Below are 19471 nucleotides of genomic sequence, written 5' to 3' on the forward strand. Positions count from 1 at the left end.
TACGTTTTTTGCCCTTTATTTTCACTCTCGGCTTAATCAAACCTCAGTGCACCTAGAATTTCAATGACGCACAGAGGCATTATAAATCTTCTGTTTGTTAAGGATTGAGGGACTTAATTTTTCTATGAACATCACCAGATTTTCAGCTCATCTCAAACTAGTCTTCATATTGGAGTAGATAATGCAAAAGGACAGCATCTAGCCAGAGTAATATTATATTTCTCTCTCTTTCCCTCTCCCCTTCTCTCTCTCTCTCTCTCTCTCTCTCTCTCTCTCTCTCTCTCTCTCTCGCTCTCTCTCTCTCTCTCTCTCCATTTAAAGAAGGAAAAATTTAGCAAGAGTATTGTGTCTTTATAAAAATGTCATGGGGCTCCTGCAACAGATAGTGGGAAGTTGGAAAATTCTTGTTTCCTTATTGGATGGAATGGCCCTTATCTGGTTTCCACCAAGAGCTTTGTAATACAGCTGGAGGACCTGACTTAGCCAGGCTTGGTTCTCAACAGGGACAGGAGAGTTCTGGGATTTAGAAAGCCCCTTTCTCACCACACCAAGCTGCAGCTGAGGGTTATTCTCTCTCAAAGCTGAATGAGGAAGGCGTCCTTTAGATCCCCTGCTTCTTGGCCTCCTCTCCTCTCCCCCTCCCCCACTTCCTTTCCCCACAAAGATAATCACAGTGCAGAGCGCCAGGTGTGAGCATTCCATAAGCAGTGGAATGAATGTACGCAGTTGGGTTATGATGTCACTTTAAATTATCATCTATAAATATAAAAAACATATCATTGAGTATGCGCTATTATATTCACATCCATAACCAGAAGTATATGGCCATTTCTTTTTAGAAAGTGATTTAGTTTTCACCATGGTTGAATTGGCCCTTAATTCTAATGTAAAAGACCAGTTTATAGCCATGAATTTTTCAGGGCTTTTGAGTTTTTCAACTAGGAAATACATGAAAATTTGTTTTTATTCAATGTTGTCAGAAAAATGTAGTCATCATTCAATCTAATAGAGAGAACTAGCATGTATACATAGATATCAAAAATTATATTGTATATTGTATGTATGATTTCAAGAAATAATACAATAAAGCACATTAAGTTTATCATGATTAAAATTATTTTTTTTCACTTTGAAGACTTTTCAGATCTTGTAGTACTAATAGTTATTGATACAAACATCCAAAAATTATGTGCTGTGTGGGATGAAGTGCCGAATGACAGAGAGCTCATTCATAGAAGAGCATTGATGTTCATGCCACTTCCTGCATCAGGCAGATATGCAGCCAGTGAAGCATCTCACAGCCTTGGCTACATCTCAAAGTTCTTCCTGATGCCAGGATGCTTAATTTTGTAATGTTCCACCTCTAAAAAATAAGTTTTACTTCATAAAGCAGCCAGCTCTGCATACATTTTAAAAATTAAAATGCACTTTCACTGATTTTACTTCATGCAACTAAAACCACCTCTTCTTTATACAGTAGCATTTAATCCATCCCTATTCATATGTATTTTATGAGCTCAAAACTGCCATCATGAATCCATATTAAAATGTTGGACTCCAGTGAAAAAAATGATAATATACTCCCTAATAAGGCTTTTGAAGGTGGAATTTAAGATAAGATCTAGTTCTCCTTATCCAGCTGACCAGCATAAATAACTGTTTTTTAAAAGTGTTCCTACTTTGGAATCATGAAGCTAGAAATCATTTAACTCCAAGTTCATACAAGGCTTGGAATACTGCCTTTACTTATTTCCTAGTTCCTCTTGAAAGCACTTTTTAAAATATATTTTTTATTGATTTCAGGGAGGAAGGAAGAGGGAGAGATAAAAACATCAATGGTGAGAGAGAATAATTGATTGGCTGCCTCTTGCACACCTCCTACTGGGGAGCAAGCCTACAACCCAGGCATGTACCTTGACTAGGAATTGAACACTGGCCTCTTGCTTCATAGATCCACCTCAACCACTGAGCCACACCAGCCAGGCTAGAAAGCATATTTTAACAACTAATTTACCTCTTCCTTATGGTGCTCTCTTTTTTTATTCTTTTCAGAAGAAAGGGGGAAGAATGGAGGGAGAGAACGAAGGCAGGTAGATAGAGAAGGAAAATTATCATTTTTTTAAAACCAGATCATGAATCACAGTCTCTTTTAAAGATTATTTTCTTGTACTGTAAATGCCCCTTCAAAATTTCTGCACTTTAATGTTCATTTTGAGGGGCAGCATGGTTTGAGCTCCTAGAAAGTGAGCAGGATGTAAACAAAGTATTCTTACTATGCTATTGCCAAATAATCTTCAGGATTCTCTTCAACGTGTTCTAAGAGAATTCAGGGAGGCATTATTTGAATCCTCAGCTATCAGCACTCATATTTAATTATCTAAGTTGTAGCCATAAAAATATTAAAGTACTCAAGCCACATTGCCTCCTTTTAGCAAGAAGATGCTATGTGGCAATGTGACTAGAGAGAGCACCAATATGGCAGCCCAACAGTTGAGTCTGTTAGCCAGTCTCAAATGGAGTTAGAGACTCCTGTCAGACTGAGTTTGGAGAGAAGAAGCTCAGAATCAGAGTCCTATAGATACCAGAGTATCCTTATGCAGACTGGAGCAGACTGTATTTGCCACTGGATATGGGCGTAAGCTTTAAAGTTCACAAGCTGCTTTTATATACACAATTAAATTTGACCCTAACTTTGTGAAGGAAGAAAAAACTCCATTCTCGATCCTATAATGTCTAACGCTATAATGACTAATCGTCTAAGTTTTACATATGAAGGAACTGAAACCTAAAGAAGCTAATGGACTTGAAGTTGTTAGTACATAGCAAAGCCAGAATTTCAAAGCCAACTTCTTTTAGTCTACATCCTTGTGCCCTTACTTACAAGGTCTATCTGCCAGGCCTACCTTCCCCTTTTCTTGCAGAAAATCTCATTCTAACCTTAGGAATCTGCTCAGATGGCAGGCTCCTGTAAAACCCTTCATTGCACCCAGGAGGTAGATATCCCAGCCTCTGGGACTCTGTGTTTTCCTGTGATAGCATATTGAACTGCTTTGCATTCATTATCTCTGTTACTCAGCCACACTGAGTGCCACAACCATGCCAGAGCAGGGATGTGTAAGTTGTTACCCAGTCACATAGCCAGAGTGGAAGTGACAGAAGCAGGAAAGGGTGACAGGGTTAGGAAGAACCTGCCTTCCCTTGGCATCTTTCAGCGTGCCCCAAAAAAACCTGCCATTTCTGAGTTGCCCTGTGGTGGGCGTTAGCATTTCTGGGTTTATTTCACAGTTGAGAAACTAAGGAGGTTATACTTGCTGTGCAGAATGGCCCCAGTGAATCAGGGGGAGTTTCAGCATGTGAACTAATGCCTCCTGCAAACACAGGGAGGGCCAAACCATGGAACCATAAAATAATAGCAAAGCAGGAATTATTCTCCAAACCCTTGACTTACTGTGTAAACGGTGGCCTCAGTGCTATCGATGATCTGAACAGCTGGAAAATCTAAATAGGAAAGGATAAAGAAAGAAAGAGACATAGGAAAAGAGACCTAAGGTGAGGCAGTAAAGACTGTTTTTATAAGCTTCCTCTTTCAAATCTGCCCTCCACACCCATAAAACCTAAAGTCCATTATAAGTTTTCTTAAGGTGATTGGATAGTAAGAATACTTTGTTTACTTGCCTTGTAGGTTTGACTAAAGTAACTCTACTGTGCTACTTTTTTAAGGTCTCTGGCCTTTAAAAAGTGACTTTCTTTTTGGGACAAATGGAATTGATGATAGTTAATATCAACCTTTCTAAGAGTCTGGATGAAGGGGGATGAAGGATGTGGAAATGCTTTAACATTATGTGTTAAATCCCTCCATATACGTAAGTCATTGTTATTATCATAATGGATATGCCATCTCAGTTTCAGTAGCCTCAGTAGTAAATTTGGAGAAAAATAGCCAAAGTGCCCCTCTCACTGGGTTTTAACGAGTCTACAACAACAGCATTTCTTGAGCAGTTTCTACGTTATGTGCCAGGCACGAGACTGACTTACCAGCACTATCTGATTTAATTCTCTTAGCAATACCAACTTATATACTATTCTTAACTCCCTTTTCAGATGTGAAAACCAAGACTGCAGAGTTTCTATAACCTGCCCAAGAATATACCGATATTAAGTAACACAACTTAGATTCTTTCTGCTGTCACATCTGGGCTCCAGTTCAACCACCTGAGATGTGTGTGCAAGCATTCACATTATGTCAGTCTCAGGTGGTTATTGGGTCGCCTTAAACAGAAGCAGCATGCTGTTGTTAATGCTAACATGTTTTAACTGGAAGCAGACCTGCTGAGGAAAGCAAAACCCTGAAAGGTCACTGTGACCTGACTTGATGGTGGCAAAACTAGGTTTAGAACCAAGACGTTGGACTTGTATTTTCAAGTGTGTCCCATACACCCAGCCGTCTACCCATAACATTTGAAACATATTGTCTCAGGGTTTTGAAAGCAATCCAGAAGGGACGGGATTTAAAAAGGAAATCTACGTTAGTGGCGGTGATGCAGATGTCAAACAAGCAGAACGCAGATGGAGCCAGGGAGTTTGCTTTGAAGGACAGCATGGGGAACTGAGATGCCCGCACGAATGGGAGCAATAGAATGAAAAGTCAGCAAACAAGGTAGTAAAGACAGCCCTGAAAGGGCCTGAGAAACTGAACAGAAACTCTGAAGGAAGATAAATGGATAATTTAAAAGCCATTCAGTTTTTTAAGAAAGACAAAGAATAAGCTACATTGCATCAGAAAAGGCCTAGAAATGATGATGGATGGGGCCCTTCAAATGAGTGGTGAACACAACAGAATCACAGTAGCCTGCACAATTCCCAGCTGAGGGCACATTTGAGCAACTAAATAAGGATATGAGACTGATAGGGATTGAAGAGTTTTTCAAAATCTATTTAAGGGCCAGGCAGGGGACATTGATCGCTTTCCAGAGGAAATGTTTAGGATCAATGAGGTAGTCAGCCTTTATTTGAGGATTGGTGACTGGGGCGGGGGAAGAGGGAGTATACACAACATGGCAACAAATATTAAGGTACTAAAGCAATTTTTGAATTATGGTGGTGAAGCCCTAAGTTATTTTGGTTTTTATGAAACGAGCCTCTTCTCTTTTTTATCCTTGTAAGCTTTCTTTAACTATTAATAATCCGATGACTTGTTACTTAATAATTCCAACACATGATCAGAGATTGCTAGTTCCTTTATCAAAAAGTTCATGTTAAACTTTTACATGTAATATTTTATTGAAAACAGTTTATACACACCCAGTAAACAGTGTTCAAAAGTAACAAAAGCATTAGAGAAATGTGTCCCCAGGTACTCAATTCCTATCCAACCACCAGTAACCAAATTCTTATGTATGTGTCTAAAGGTGGTCTCTATAAAAGCATAAATACAGTGTATTTTTACACTCTTTTAATACATAATATTTATATACTTTTTTATAGAGTTTATCTATGTATTTATATACACTGAGCTCATATACATGTATCTATGTGTATGCACATATGTATGTATTGTACATATGTATATATGTATGTGTACATATATATGAGCATAGTGTATATCCCACTCCATACCTTGTTTTTCACACTTAATCTATTTTTGAGATTATTGTTTTCAGTGTCCATAGCAACTGTCTCATTCTTTTTGATAACTGTAGAGTATTAGATTTTATACATGAATAAAGTATTAACCAACAATTAATGTTTTAGTTACTTAAGGACACTGATGATGTTTCTAATACTTTACTATCATGAACAATGTGCAATAAATATCATTGTAAATGCATCATCTTCACATTTTTTTTGTAGGACTAATACCCAGAAGTGTAATTACTGGGCATTTGGCATATGGACATTTGAAATTTTGATATATTACCAACTTTTCTTTGTGGAGTTTGAACAAATTTATATTCCCACCAGCAATATCTCAGCTGCTTATTTTTCTATATCCTTACTAATACAGTATGTCATTCAACTTCTTGAATTTTGTTCATAGGATAGGTGCAAAATCTTTCTCATTGTTTTCATTTGTATTTTCCATATCATAAATAAGTCTAATCACATTTTTAGTCTAGATATATTTACTGAGGAACCATTTGCATTTTTTCTGTAAACTCTTCTCATTTCTGCTCTTTTTCTGTTGGGCTGGTGGTCTTTTCTTACTGATTTGTAGGAGACCAGTATATATTAAGAAATAGGCCTTAATCTGTAGCAAAGCAGCAAGTATTTTTCCCAAGTTGTCACTTAGCTTTTTACTTTGTTTATGGTGTACACAAATACATTGATTTTATGTTATCAAGTTTGTGAATCTTTTCTTTTATGGCTTCTGGATTTTATGTCATATATAGAATGACTTCCCCATTCCAAAATTATATTTTTAAATCCTCAGAACTTCTTTTAGTATTTTATAGCTTCATTTTTATATTTGTAATCTGTAGTTCATCTGGCTTTGCTGTATTTTGCTGGGTGTAAAGTGTGAAGTCAGAATCCAACTTTAGTTTTTTAAATTGTTACCCAGTTATCCTATTAGGTTTGGACTAATATTTTCCTTTGGTTATCTTTATCATATATTAATTTCCCTTAAATTTAACTCTATTTTTACTCTTTCTATTCTATTCTATCGATTTGCCTGCCTCATCATACTATTTTATTTAACATTACTTTATATTATATTTGAATGATAAACTTAGTTTTACCTTCCCCTTTCTCTTTCAGTGTTTTCTGGGTATTGTTTATTTTTCCACATAATTTTAGAATTTAGTTCAAACATTAATCCAATGTGTGTTTTTATTGGGATAAGTTTAAGTGGTCAGTGTTTGAAAGTTAAATTAATATAAAACTTTTCAACATTAGATAGAAAATCTTACTGATTAGGAAGTTTTGTTTATAAAATTATAATGTTCCCATCCTTTAACGGTACTTCAAAAATATAATTAAAAAGTATACAGGGTATTAGTCCTGCTGTCCCCACACATGCAGGCATTTTCCATATCTTAGTCCTGTGGGGTGTTAGCAATGTAGAGAAGAGCCACAATAACAAACCCTCTACCATGTCTTAAAGTAGATAGATTGACCCCTTTCTGCACAAAGAGAAGGCAAGCTAATGATCCAACATCCTCCCCATACACCCAGTGGCATGTGTAAAATGTCCCTTTCTTGTCTTTTATTCTTTCTCTCCAAAATCTCACTTTTTAAATTATATTGTAAAGTCAAGAAAAAGAAGGCTCTCTTACCATATGGAGAGAAACCACCAAAATCATAGAGGATTTTTGTCCCCAAGGATCTTTACATAAGGACAGAGCATTTCTCATGGGTGCTTGAGGTCTGGCCCTTGGTAGGTCTGGAGCATTGGGTGCCGGACTTTATGGCTTCCCGTCTTAAAGCTGAGCACTGTTTAGTTCTGGGCATGAGGACCATTTTTAAACTCTCACAAGAAATGTTCAGTAATTATTGGATTTGTCTGGCACTAACTAAGCAATTCATTAGTGCAAATAATTAGTCTTTTGGCTCTTTGGGGACTTTCAAATACAGTCAGCCTCCCATATCCACAGGGTCCACATTTGCATATTTAACCAACTGGGGATAGAAAATATTCAGGAAAGCCAGTGGTTGAGCATTGACGTATGAACCAGGAGATCATGGTTTGATTACCAGTCAGGGCATGTGCCCAGGTTGTGGCTCGATCCCCAGTATGGGGCATGCAGGAGGCAGCCAATCAATGATTCTCTCTCATAATTGATGTTTATATCTCTCTCTCCCTCTCCCTTACTCTCTGAAATCAATAAAAATATTTTTTAAAGAAAATATCGAGGGGGGAAAAAGTTACGTTGTTGCTAACATTTACTATGTAGGTAGGCCTATGATGTTTTCATCTGTACTGAACATGAAGAGACTTCCTTGTCATTATTTTCTAAACAATGCAATACAGCAACTATTTACATAGCACTTACATTATATCAGGTATTATAAAGTAATCCAGAGATGATTTAAAGTATATAATAGGATGTATGTGGGTTATTGTCATCTATATATATATAAACCTAAGCAACCATTACAACTGGATGACCAGCTGGTAGCTATGACACACACTGACCACCAGGGGGCAAGTGCTCAATGCAGGAGCTGCCCCCTGATGGTCAGTGCGCTCCCACAGCTAACCAACCATGGCTGGCCAATCTCCCGCAATCCCTCCCCCAAGTTGGCCAACCTCCTGTGGTTGGCCCTGATCGCCAGCCAGGCCGAGGGACCCCACTTGTGCATAAATTGGTGCACCAGGCCTCTAGTTTTAGATAAGTCATCTGCAGCTTTTGTTACCCAGGGAGGTCCTGGAACCAATCCCCTGCAGATATTAAGGGATGATAGTTTAAGCTAAAAACTAGAAGAGCAAATGCTAATAGAGTCTTCTGGTATCTATTCTTAGAGGCCCCATAGAGGCACCCTACCCATTTTTTTTGGAGAACCCTAAGACTCAAAACACGTACGCAGTATAAAAATTATATCTATTGTAAACAATTCTGTGCAACTCTACAGACTAAATTTTAAATATGGCGCTTTTTACACATTAAACTTTGCAGAAATAATAGATTTTATCTAATTCTTTATAATCTCAGGTGCACAGTTTTACCAGGTAGCATGCTGGTGTGTGGAGAGGTGCATTGTTACCATGTGGCTGTGTTTTACTTACCTGTTCCAACCACCTCTTATATGAAACCCCATTCATCAAAGGCTGCGGCTTCTGGGTCAGCAGCCATTCCTCCCCAGTCAGCTGATGCCTACCCAGCGAGCATGATTGATTAGCTACCAATCTGCTTGGAAAACCCAACCAACAGGATCACCTATGTCAGGATCCTAGAGGGACTCATTATAACAGAGGAGACGGTTCTCTTTGCTTCCATTAGCCCTGGTTGTCTTTGAGCTTGCCTGTGTATTACTACTTAAAACCCTGGTTTTATTCTCTCAAGGCAGGAGAGAGTAGATGTGTCACAAATAAAAGATTCACTGTCCTCACCTAATGTTTGGAAGGTGGTGTTTCTTCATTAACCAGAGAGGTCACATCCCTCCTGTAAATTTGTCTTGAAACAGTGTCACAGACAGTAGGACAAAAGAGTTGCCCACTGTCCGCACACCACAGTTAGGTGAAAGTCACCTGTCATTACCAACATCCCAGTTGAGATCTTTCATGTGAAGACTCCATGAGCTTTGTACTCAGACAGACTGACATTCCAGCTCTGCTGTACACTTGACCATGTAAACTTTGGCTCTTTTAATTTATTTTTCCCATCTCAGTCTCCTTGTCAAAACAGGGCAGAGAAGACTTGTGTCACAGCATTGTTGTGAGGTTAATCAGCTCACATCTGGAGAGGTCCTACCATGGCACCAAGAACATGGGACACATTCAATACTCTGGTTAGTTCACCTTGGCAAGATGTGTCTCACTGTCAATCACAGTGAGCAAGCTGTGACCCACAACAGATTTGGCCCACAGACTTTCTTATTTAGTCGAACGCTCTTTTTAAAATTGTAAAATGTCCAGTTTGCCACAGGCCCCACCACTCCTAACTGTATCATGCAGCGTATTTCATACATTAACTTTACTGGCCTGGCCCCAGAGACATCTGAATTTAAGACCCTTGCCCTATATTATGGAAATAACAATGCTGTTAACCCAAGAAGACTAAAATCCTCGTCTCATACATTCAGAATGTGAATGTCATCTGTAAATATAATTTTCCACAAAGGAATCCTTAAGCTTATAAATAAAATAAGCTAACCAAGCAACCTGAGAGGTCACGAAGGAAATGGAAAGGTAAAGGCCAGAGGAAGAGAAAATCACTATAACACTATGTTGCTTTTTCACTTTTATAGGCAACACCAATCTGCTTCAGACCCTGGAAGGAAAATGACCTCTTCCTAAGTTATTACTAGCACTATAATTAGTCTTCAGGATATTAGACATCGATGCTGCAAACATCGATGCTATAATTTGGCTGGACTATGCCCTTAGGATTCTGATTACAGATCTGAATCATTCTCTCGGTAGATTCTAATGAGCTTGCTTGCCTCATACTAAGCATTAGTAGCTCCGTAGCTTTATCATTTTTACTGCTACTTGGGTAACTGTCTCATATTATTTAGGTTTTAAGATCTCAAATATCACTAACAAAACAAAGCCCTGATGACATTTTTTGACATTTGCCAAAAATCTGATATAGCCAACCTGTTACTACTGAATTGTAACAAATCAACAGAGTAAATATCATATATACAAAAATAGTCTTCCCATCTGGAAAAATACTCTCACCCAATATAATAATCATGGAGTAATATTGAACTCCCACTAATGAAAAAATAACATCTAGTTACTGTTTTTCCTTTCTGTCCGAGTTCTCTTGGTCCATAGAGAAAATCCAGGCTAAATGGATGCCGCCACCAGTTCCTTTGAATCCTCTTTTCTTGGAAGCCAGAATTCATAGGCCTTCTGACTTTGCCGCCAGAAGGAATTGGCATCTTCTGGGAGTATTTTCTGAGTCCCCATACCATAGAGGACTAAGAATGAGCAACCTTTTAAAAAACTTTTAAAGCGTCTGGCAGACTCTGGGGGTTCAAGGAGAAGAGAGAGAACTGCTAACTGGTCCCTGACTCTCATTAACTTGGGGGACGAGGGCTGCTCAGCTGTATATGCTAGGGACATTGAGACTCCCTCACATCAGCCACCAGTTCAAGTTTGGGGTAGGGGTGGAGGGTTAATTCCAAGTAATTCCTGGGGGGTAACAGAGCAATAAATGACAATAGTAAAAGACCCACTATTTGGAACCCAGAAACTCACTCAACTTAGTTTAAACAAATGGAATTTCTTTAGCTCAAGTAACTGAGGAGCTTCGAGGTACAGTGGGCTGGTGCCTTCTGCTGCTTCAGGGGAGTCAAAGGCCAGCATAAGACACATGTCCACTCTCCCAAAGACTTGGTTTGCTTCTGTGTTCACCATTAGTGTTTGATTGTTTGTTTTTGAAAGCAAGTTTTAAAAACTGCTGGAAGCCTCCTATGGTAGTTAATACATTATCTTAAGCAACTGAATGCAAATTAATTTTTACACAACCTTGAGTTTCAGAGGCCATTGAACTGGGGAGGGAAGAAGTGAGCTATAGGAGGAATTCGTTTGCTGTTTCCCATCTGGGCCCCACAGCCAGCTCCATCTGCTCTCACATGCAGTAACTAGCACTTAGGCTAGTCCCCTGCCAAACACACCATGTGGAGTTTAGCTTATTTTTTTTCACTGGGGAAAATGTTACAATACATAAGATTTTAGAAAACTTGATGGGATTATTTTTGGAATTTCTAAACTCTTATGTTTTTAATATGGTGGTTTTTGTTGTTGTTGTTGTTTGTTTGTTTGTTTTAATTGATTTCAAAGAAAGGAAGATAGAGGAAGAGAGTTAGAAAGATCAATTATGAGAGAGAATGATCTATGGATTGCCTCCTACTGAGGACTGAGCCTACAACCCGGGCATATGCTCTGACCTGAAATCGAACCGTGACCTCTTGACTCATGCATGGTTCATCACTCAACCACTGAGCCACACAGGCTAAACTCTGTGTTTGATACCATAATCTAAATTTCCTTCGGGTTTTATGGTTTATTTCTTCTTTTGTTTGGTTTTTGGGTTTAGTTCTCTGTTAATACTACAATTCTCCTTTTTTGGGGGGGTAGGGTCTTATAGCATGTTTGTGTCAAGCGGGAGCCACTGAAAGGTTCAGGGTAGGGAGTGACAAGGTTGGAGTGACATGTGATTTGGAGTGACCATTCAAGGATGGCCACAATGTGGAGAGTGGATTGGCCAGGAACAAGGGAAAGCAGGGGCCCAGTGAAGAGGCTGCAGCTGGTTTAAAGCAGCTGAAGAGATGATGGCAGTCTGAGCTAAGGTTGTAGAAATGGCAATAGACAGTCACAAAAGACACCTGGGAAGTAGAATTGACACAACTTGGCTGTAGTTTGGGTGTGGGAGGAAAGGGAAATGTCAGGGGTGACCCACAGATTTCTGGGTGGGCAGTTGGTGGAGATGAGAATGGTCAGTTCCCTGAGAGAGTAAACGTAAGAGCAGAGGAGGGTTTGGGGGAAGGTGATGAGTTCAGTTTTGGCCAATCAGTTCACTTTTTGGCCTTTACAACAAAATGGAAGAGTAGGTATGCTGGCAAATGTAATTCTTGGCCAACTGCATCGTTGCAGCCTGGATGTGGAATTCAGGAATATGTTAGATTAAATCATGAATAATCTCAATCTTTGGGAACCAAGAAGGATTAGCAGTTGAACAGTTCACTAAGTTTGAATTTGCTCCCAGAACTGGACACTTCTCTCTGAAGTCATTTACCTGAAGTGGAGGCCTCCTTGGTTTCTCAGAGATGCCCTTTGCACATGCAACCGGCCAGTCATGTGGAGTCAAAAGCATTTGGAGCCTGCTGCCACTTGCATGCTCTCTTGCCCCTCCTCTTGAAGGGCTAAACAGAGAGGATACCAGCTGGTTATATCCTGACAATGACCTTTCTTTTTTTTTAAAGTTTTTGTGTTTCAGTTGATTTTTTTTTTTTTTTTTTTTTTTTTTTTTGAGAGAGAGAAAGGAAGTGAGAGGGAGAGAAGATAGAAACATGGACCTGCTGCCTCTTGCACACCCCCTACTGAGGACCAAGCCCACAACCTGGGCATAGGCCCTGACTGGGAATCCAACCAGCAACCTCTTGGTGCATGAGACAATGCTCAATCCACTGAACCACACCAGCTAGGCTGTTTTTCCATTACAAAATACCAACCCTTTAGTGGGCTTTTTGACATTTTCACTTAGAAAGTAAATAGTACAGTAGTAAAATGATCATCTCTTCATAATGGGAATATTGCCTCAAACATATTTGAGAAGGGCTCCAAAGTCTATGTTTATATTTTATTAGGAGCCCAGTGCACGAAGATTTGTGCAGGGGCGGTGCGGGGGAGTGTCTCTCAGTCTGACCTGCACCCTCTCCAATCTGGGAGCCCTCAGGAGAGCCCTCTCCAATCCGGGAGTTTCTGTCTTTTCTTTGTAATCATATGAGCAAATTGTCTGAGACTTCAACCCAGTTTGTTTTTTGTTGCTCACAGAATAATAGAGGCATTATTTTTTCTTTGTTTCATTGGTGGAGATTTCCTGGAAGTTTTAGGATATCTTCCCTTTAATTTTCCCTAGAGACTCTGATTTTACTTACGTCTCTCACCTTTGCTCTTTCTCTATCCCCCACCACAACAGTAACCTGCTCCAGGCTCACTTTGCTCTAGTGTCTAGACAGTGTTTCCCAAACTTTTGACATATGTGTACCCCTTCTATAATTTTCGTAATGCTGAGTACCACTCGTACTCATGAGAACGTAGAATTAGGCGCAGCTAAGCACGATGCAGTGCATACCCCCACCAAACTCTTCCCGTACTCCTGTGGGTATGGTTACCACACTTTGGGAAACCCTGGTCTAGAAGATCAGTCTGCCACCAGAACTACATTCCCAGCATTCCTGGTGCTCACTGCACTCTGGGCTTCCACTTCTGTTCCTGGGGCTGCCACCAGAACTACTATTCCCAGAATTCCTTGTGTTCCCTGCACTCTTGGTTTTCCCTTCCAGCTCTGTTTCTGTCCCATGGCCTCCCACTCTGTCAAGTCCTCTAAGCCACCAGCTCGCCTGCTCTGCTCTCCGCCTGGCACCTGTGTATGCAAACTGACGAGCCATCTTTGGTGGGTTAATTTGCATACTCACTTCTGATTGGCTGGTTGGTGTCACAGAGGTATGATCAATTTACATGTTTCTCTTTTATTATACAGGATTCAAAAAATAGATATTTTAGAAACATCAGTGATGAGAGAGAATCATTGATTAGCTGTCTTCTGCACACCCCCTACTGGCATGTGCCCTTGACAGGAATCGAACCCGAGGCCCTTCAGTCCTCGGATGGAGGCTCTAGCCACTGAGCCAAACCAGCTAGGGCCTTTTAGTTTCTGATTATTTTTCTTGGGTAAGCTAGGAATGAGGGAAAGCAGAAAAATACTAAGTCTTAATATCAGAACTCTGGAAATATATAATTCAATAATAGGACATGAAAACCATCTCTTTTTTTTTCTTTTCTTTTTTTTTGTGCCTTAAAATAAATAAATAAATAGCCAACACAGACGGATTCCTCCACATTTTTAAAAGGTCTTAATGACATAGTTGGACATTAACTGGGTTCCAAGGTAAAGCTGGTTTTCATGTGTGGGGTGCCTCTGTGCCCCCTTCCAATAACTGAGAATAGGAGTAGTAACTCGCTCTAAGAGCATGGCTCTCTCTTTGCTTGTTCCCTTGTCCCACATCTGCCCATCTATCCAGCACTTGAATTCCAAGAAGTGATGGTGGGCACTTATGGCACTAGTAATAGTAGATATGGATCATGATGGCAAGGAAAAGCAAGGCCAGAATATGACTCAGAGCAGCTTGGTGCATTGGTACCATAAAAACAAGGCCTCAGGAATAATGGTAACAAGAGAGAATTCTCTGTTCATTTCCCAAGGGGATCATCCTTGGCTTGTTTTTGCAGCAGGATTGTGTAACAGGTCAGAACGTCCTGACCCCGCTCTCCACCAGCAGCAGCTGTCCTGGCCTTTCCCCTTCTTCCTGCCCCCTCAGTGAGGGGTGGGGGGGTTAGAAGAGGGGCTGTCACTGCTAGGAGCTAGGAGCTAGAGATAAGAAGAAAGGCCTTGTTTCCACTCTCCCTGGGAACTCTCGGGATAGTACCCAAGACCGTTAACCCCAATAATGCGAGACTGCCACTGCCGGCCATGATTCACAACAGGGCCTGAAAGAAGGAGAAATGCATGAAAGTTTTCAGACAGTGGACAACAGGCAGCACAGTGCAGTGGTTCCTGGGAGAGCGGAACAAGTGAGGTGAGCCCTACAACCGTCCCAGCTTCCTACCTGCAGAGTTTGCAGACTGCAGCACAGAGGGGGACTCCAGGCTGAGCCCAGAGGTCTCAATGTGGAGGCAGAGCCCGGACTCTGGGAGGCCCAGGAGATCCGAGTTCCCAGGGAAGAACACCAGAGAAAACAGGGGCAGGAGAGAGAGCTAAGGTCCGCGGAGGAGTCTTGGGTTCTCACCACATGCAGGGGAGGAAACTACTGAGGCTGAGGAGAGAACCAGCAAAAAGCAGCAATAGAACAGTTTTTTGTTGTTCGGAGCTGACACAGGCTGGGGAAAGCCCATGTTCCCACCAAACGGACTATTACAGAAAACTTTGAAATATCTGAGGTACTAGGTATAAATCTCAGAAAATTACTGTCTCCGATAATGGGCCCAAATTAGTCCTAGGTTAAAGACTGATCTGGACCCACCTAGCAAAGCTTCAAAGCAAGCCTGAAAAGGATCAAATTATTTCCAGGTAATCTAATTGCATTCCAGAACAAAACTGAAAAATGTTTAAAGAAATTTCTTAAAAATTAAAAAACCCAGCATTCAACAACATAAAAGTTTCCAATGTCTGATATCCAATAAAAAAAATCACCACGCGTGCAAAGAAGCAAGAAAATCAGATCTATAATAATTAGAAAAATCAATCAATGACAGGCTCAGAAGTGATACAGATCATAGAATTGATAGACAGGACATAAGACATTTATTATATTTTATATGCTCAAGTGGGTAGGGGAAGGATTGGGCATGACAGACAGAATCATGGAAAGTTTTAGAAAAAAGAAACAAATCAAATTTCTATAAATGAAAAATACAACTTTCGAGAGGAAAACTGCAGTAGAAGGAACTCATATCAGAGTAAGCTCTGCAGAAGAGAAACTCTGGCATAGCAATGGAATATTGGAATGCAGGCCCTCCCCTCCCTGTATCCCGCAATTCTAACTTCTACACGGCACACTTGTTCTCACTCAGGTATTATAATACCGTGGCTCCACAAAGGTTTGATTTCACTCCCTCTCTGAAAGAAAATGGTGAGGGAATCAATTAAATGATAATATATACCTATGTAATATATATATAATGTATTGCACATACACGTTATATACATCTACATGTATACCTAATGTACATCTACATGTATGATGTGCCTATATGTATATATGCTTGCATATGCATAAAACCTTTCTGAGCGATACCCAACTTGCCTCTCAGAAAGAATCTAGGTGTCTGGGGCAGGGAATGAAGGAAATGCTACAAGGTACCTCTTATACCCGTTGTATCCACTGGACTATGTGAATATATTACTTATTCAAAACAGTAAAACATGGAATAAACTGTACATGATGGTCACAGTGGAACAATGGGGGGTGCATTGAATCAGGAAGGAAGTGGGGTTCCTAAGCCACCTGGGTGACTGGATGCCTCGGGTTGTGTCGCTTAGAGCGCGTGTCCAAGGCCCTGCCTGTGGGGGGCCAGGAGGGAGCTAGAGCCCCAGTGATATCCGCACAGTTGTCCCCCCGGGATGCAGCACATCTCAGGCTGGGCTGATGGGTCAGATCCAACCCTACCCTGCAGTTGAGGCGCACATGAGCCATCAGTCCTACATTGCCCAAGTAGCTTCTGGCTTAAGGGGCAAGCACCCCAAGGACGGAAACCATTAGGCAGAAGTTACGGGGACATCGATTTCAGCTCAATGTAAGGAACAGCATTCTAAAGTCAAAACCAAAAGTAAACTGAACGCCCCTGGGAAGCAGTGTGTTTACTGCCTCTGGACGTGAATAAAAACTGAAACTCCACAGGGGTGCCACAGAGGAGGCCCAGCAGCCCCGGGCAGGTGGCACAAGTACCTTTGAGTCCCTCTGTGTAAGAGCAGACAGGCAAGAAGTGGTTTCTTTCTTTTTCTCTGAGTGAACAGCAAGTCAAGACAGATCCTAGAGGCATTCGCACAGAACTCATCTGGTGGCACTCGCTGATGAGACGTCTACAAGAATACACATGGCTTTCTAAATACTGGGAGCAATTCTCCTCCCGATGGACCTTGGAACTTAGGTGGGTGGGTCATCCCTTGCTTTCCTAATATTCTAACAGTTCTGTATTCTCTCAGTTAACTGCATTTGTGTAACACATTTGTAGTGTGTGGGGGTGGGGAGGAGTAATTCTTCAGGATTGTATTTTCTCTGCCTTTGCCTAGAACCAGCACCTGCCAGAGAAAACGACAGTCTAGAATGCCAATTCTGTGTTTAAGGACAGTGTAGCAGAGAGAAGGAATTCTGAGAAATATGTGACCCCCCCCAAAAGATGTTTTTCAACACAAGGAAGCAAGAGGGAGAACAAAGAGCTAGATAAAGGCAAGAAACCTCTTTTGGGGACTAAGCCAAACAAACTTAAATGGTGTCAGGAACAAATCGGTGGAGTAATTCGAATCATGGGCAGGTGCTATGAGTGTAATTTAGTAAAATGCTCGGGAACCTGCCAAAGGAGAGAAAAATGTGTTGCTTTTGAGATCATTTCCCAGCAGCTTCATAAAAGAAAACTGATTACTGGAATTTAATAAGTAAAACAGAGCCAGAAATATAGTAATCAAATGAGTTTTTAATTACATTTCAGACAGGAAAAAAAAATCCAATTTGTGCTCCGAGGATTAAAAAAAAAAAAAAAATAGTTCTTAGAGAAATGCCTTTGTAGCGGGAAAATAACATAAACACTAATTTCCATAGGAATTACAGTAGTCAGTTTAATTAAAAGGCCTGAGCAGAGAGAAGAGAGCCGGTGCCAAGCTATGCTAAATGAAACCGTGGCCCTGGTTGCTACCTCACTCTGCTGGCTAAACAAAAACACTATACGGTGAGCAGGCACAGGCACCTGCATTTTTTTTCATGGACATAGATGGGATTTTCATCGCTGCCTGGGTTATATATGGCTGTTTTATTTTTGTATGGAATAACTAATACATCTGGTTTACTATTAGATGTTGCTTTGGCTCGGTGGTTGGAGCACTGGCCCTCAGACTGAGTGGTCCGAGTTCAATTCTGGGTTGCAGGCTCAATCCCTGGCCCAGGTCAGGGCACATGGGGAAGACAACCAATCAATGTGTTTCTCTCACATCGATGTGTCTCTCTGTCTCTCCCCCTCCCTTCCACTCTCTCTAAAAATCAATGGAGAAAATACACTGAGTGGCCAGATTATTATGATCTTTGAACGCATAATAATCTGGCCACTCAGTGTATATGTTATATAATAATCCTATATAATAAAAGGCTAACATGCAAATTGTCCCCTCTAGCAGGACTTCAACCAGCAGGCAGGCTGGCCAACCGCCCATGTCCCCTCCCCCTGGCCAGGCTGGCCGGTCTCCACCCGTGAACGAATTCATGCTACTGGTCCTCTAACACACACACACACACACACACACACACACACACACACACACAACACTCTGAGAGGCCAGATTATTATGCGTTCAGAGATCATAATAATCTGGTCACTCAGTGTATATCCTCAGTTGAAGATTATCAACAACAAAAAATGAGGGACAGCCAAAACCGGTTTGGCTCAATGGATAGAGCGTCGGCTTGGGGACTAAAGGACCCTGGATTCGATTCTGGTCAAGGGCATGTACCTTGGTTGCGGTCATATCCCCAGTAGGGGATGTGCAAGAGGCAGCTGATCGATGACTCTTTCTCATTGATGTTTCTAGCTCTCTCTCTCCCTTCCTCTCTGTACCAAAATCAATAATATATATATATTTTTTAAAAAATCAGGGACATCGATGTGAAAAAACATCATCTCAGCCAAGCTGGCGTGCTTGTCGCTCGGAGGGATACCAGTTGTTTCCGGGCGTTTCAACCCTCGCCTACTTACTTTACACCCAGTTACATTTTACCTGTGGTCCCATCACTTGCTGGAGAGGAAGGGGGAGGGGATAAACAGGTGGCTGCAGCCAGGCTTAGGGAAGGGAGCTCTTTCTCCTGCGGAGGATTTTGCTCTTGGCCGCCCCCTAGCACCGCTCCAGCTGGGAGAGAGCTTTTCAGGAGGTGCGCTTCCTGGTGGTGTGTTTCCCTGGTAACGCACCGGGCAGACACACCTGCAAGCTGTCTCCACGCCCCTGGGGTTCTCATCTGTGGCCACAGAACCCGGACCCGGACCCGAGGCATAAAGAGGAAACAGGAAGTGTTACCTTTCCATGAGCTAACACCCCACAGCTCCCCGATCCTTGTTCCCCTTTAGGGGTCATCCAAGCCTTGTGAGGCCAAAAGTTTATACCATTGGGGAGTAGAGGACTTAAAAACACACACACATAGTTAAGTAAAGGGGCAATATTTAGAAGGGAGGACCCTAAATCCTGACCTTCATTAGCCTCATGGGTCAATCGCTACATCCTACATTTCCTCTTCCCTCATCTCTCCTACACCCCTTTGTCCTCCCCCAACCCTTTTTCTTTTCCCTCTTGTCTATTTCCATACAAGATCCTTGCTTTAA

General features: G+C 41.2%; 1 protein-coding gene across 1 annotated transcript in view; it reads left to right on the top strand.

Annotated features, from left to right (window-relative positions):
- The window catches only part of PDE11A (phosphodiesterase 11A), a 265912-nt gene that overhangs the window by 244167 nt on the left and 2274 nt on the right, over positions 1-19471 (top strand). The gene's annotated exons all lie outside the window — the stretch shown is intronic.

This window comes from Pipistrellus kuhlii, unplaced genomic scaffold, assembly GCF_014108245.1.
Source record: "Pipistrellus kuhlii isolate mPipKuh1 unplaced genomic scaffold, mPipKuh1.p scaffold_m20_p_7, whole genome shotgun sequence".
NCBI lineage: Eukaryota > Metazoa > Chordata > Mammalia > Chiroptera > Vespertilionidae > Pipistrellus > Pipistrellus kuhlii.